Source organism: Malania oleifera, chromosome 12 (assembly GCF_029873635.1).
Source record: "Malania oleifera isolate guangnan ecotype guangnan chromosome 12, ASM2987363v1, whole genome shotgun sequence".
Classification (NCBI taxonomy): domain Eukaryota; kingdom Viridiplantae; phylum Streptophyta; class Magnoliopsida; order Santalales; family Ximeniaceae; genus Malania; species Malania oleifera.
Genome location: NC_080428.1, coordinates 66,613,723 through 66,616,864, shown reverse-complemented (window position 1 = coordinate 66,616,864; position 3,142 = coordinate 66,613,723).

Genomic DNA, 3,142 nt, shown 5'->3' with positions numbered 1-3,142 from the left:
ACATAGGCTGTAAACCCCTGACTTCCGTCCAGGAGTAGTTTTCTCACCTGTATAACTGACACTAACTGAGGCAGAGAATGCACTCGCGACCCCATAAATCTTAATTCCTACTTTCCCAGTGGTCTGAATATCACCTTTTTAGATGATAATCGATACTAGCATAGTTAGCTGCCAACCAGTCCAAACCTAGTATTATATCGAATCCATGCACGTCTAACACAATTAGGTCAGCTGGTTACACTCTTCCCTAAATATCTACTAGATAGCCTTTGAGCACACTACGACACCTCACCACTAACCCTGTCGGTGTAGCTACTGACAGTTCAATATCTAATATCTGTGTCTCAACACCAGATATTTTAACATATCCCATAGACACAAAAGAGTGGGTGGCACCTAAATCAAATAAAATAATATCTTGACATGATAAAACAGTAAGGGTACCTATCACAATGTCGCCTGCGGTCTCAACGTCTTCCGGCGTCAATACGTAAACCCTCGCTGGGGCTACATTCCTCTGCTAGCCTCCACGGGACGCTTGATAACCTCCCCAGTAAGGTCTGGGAGCAAAAGCAGTACCAGGTGGTGTAGGAAAATCTCATGCTAAATGTCCTGGTCCACCACAACGATAGCATATGCCTCTCCCCGTTTGGCACTCTCCCAGATGTTTCTTTCCACACATCTGACAGACTAGGTAGATATGCATACCCTGAGCCTCACGACCCCTCATCTTTTGCCTCTATCCCATACCATAATTACCTCTCCTCCATGGCTCACAACTAGATCCCTATTGAAAACTTGAAAGTGTGGACCTTTTCTTCTGTCCCTGCTCCTCTACACACATCCGCTCACTGACCTCAGCCACAATTGCTCTGTCAAAGTCCAGCACTTTCAGCACCGCTACCTATTTATATATTTCATGCCTCAAACCTCTTTCAAAATGTTTTGCTTTCTTTGCCTCATCGGGAATGATATAAAGGGTTGAAGTGAGACAACTCTATGCACGTCGCTGCGTATTGCTGGACCGTTTGCTGTCCCTGCTTCAAATTCAGGAATTCCTCTACTTTGGTCTCCCTGGTAGTAGCCAGAAAGTATTTGTTGAAGAACAACTCTCTAAACTGGCACCAAGTCATAGCTATAGGTACTGTTCTCTGTTCCTCCAGTAGTTTTACCGCAGTCCACCATCTCTTGGCTTCTCCTGACAACTTATAGGTAGAAAATAAGACCCTCTGCTCCTCCGTGCATTGCAACACCGCCAATACTTTCTCAATTTCCTGCATCCAGTTTTCGATGACTAGAGGATCAGCTCCTCCTAAAAATACTGGAGTATTCATCTTGGTGAATTTCTTTATCATACACCCATGGCCTGCAGACAGACCTCCCTATTCCCTGGAGCTTCAAGCAATCTCAGCCATTACCCATTGAGTTACACTGCGTAATATCGCATCTGAATCAGCCCCGCCTACACCCAAGGGCCCTGCACCATCGCGACCGCTCGCATGAGCACTACTACCCCCAAGGTCCATCCTGAAAAAGACAATAAGCATGGCTTAGGGACCTTATGCTTGAAATTTACGTATCTAACCACTATCTTGACATCCTTATCTTAAATCAAGATTCAGTCCTACACTATAGAAACATAAGCCGACAATAGTTTACTATGCCTATCCTGAAAGACGCAGAAACCACCACGGAAGTCCTACCTCCACACTGCAGAACAAAACCTCGAATCCTTTTTCCTATATTATTGTTTTCGCTACACTCTAAAGTCTACAGAACCTAACAACCTAGACTCTGATACCAAACTATAAAGACCTGCCTATTTTACCATCTATATATATATTCATAACCACATACGTAATAACTCTGATATTTAGCTAAACTGATATAGTCGTGATCAACTCGGACCCATGGGTGCTAAGGATCTACTTGTCATACATCTCTAATATCTAAGCAGCGGAAAAGATAAATTACATACATGCCATACAACACCGGACATAATACCAGAATTCTATTGAACCTATACTATATGTACAATCATCCACAAAAGGACCAAAAAGTACTCTAGGGTCATAACCCAAAAAAAACATTTTGACCTTAACTCAACAAGTTACCCTTCTGACAGGGTAGTTCGGTTAGTTTCTACTGCTACGGAGCTCTATCTGCCCTTCTACCTGGATTTTCTGAAATATTTGTAATGTTGAGGTGAGACATCTCTCAGTAAGGGAAATAAACTAATATCAGTGTGTGGTAACATGAGTATTATCGTGCTTAAACATGAACTATACATAATATGCATATCTGATAAAAATTGGTTGTATAAACTCTGAATAAAACATGATTTATCATATCATCATAAATTTCATAATAAATATCGTACTAATTTCTGTAATCATGTAAAACATCTTCTATAACTGTACAATACTGAAATAATACACAGGATGGATAGCTAGCTGGTGTCATGTCTTACCCTCACATGACAGTGTTGTGTGGCTTGAAGGTGGGACCATTAATCATTGAGACAACGAAACTTCCTTTGAGGTTGATGATTTTGAGTCGGCTCACTCTTGGGTTTGCCTTTCTTGAAAGACTTTCCACTGTTTCCCTCTCCGCTAAACCGTTTGGACGAAGTGGTAACATCACCAGCATAGTCATTCAAGCGTTTTGCAGCAACTTGTGCAGCAGACAAGTCTTGAACTCTTTGCCTATGAAGTTCTGTCCTTGCCCACGGTTTCATCCCCTCGATAAAATAGAACAACTTGTCCTTCTCCGACATATCCCGAATATCCAACATCAAAGCAGAACATTGTTTCATATATTCCTTGATTGACCCCATATGCTTGAGATCTTTCAGCTTTCTCTTGTATTATACTCAACAATTTCAGGAAAGAATTGAGCCTTGAGCTCTCTCTTCAAGTCTACCCAACTATCGATTACATAGCTTCCATTTTCAATTTCTGTGTACTTGGTATGCCGCCACAGTTTGGCGTCACCAACTAAGTACATGGTCGCAGTATCCACCTTTGCCCATTTTGAGGCCATCCTCACAGCGCGAAAGTACTACTCCATATCAAACAAAAATTTTTCTAACTCCTTGGCATCACGGGCACCCCCATATGTCCTGAATTCTGGTACCTTGGTC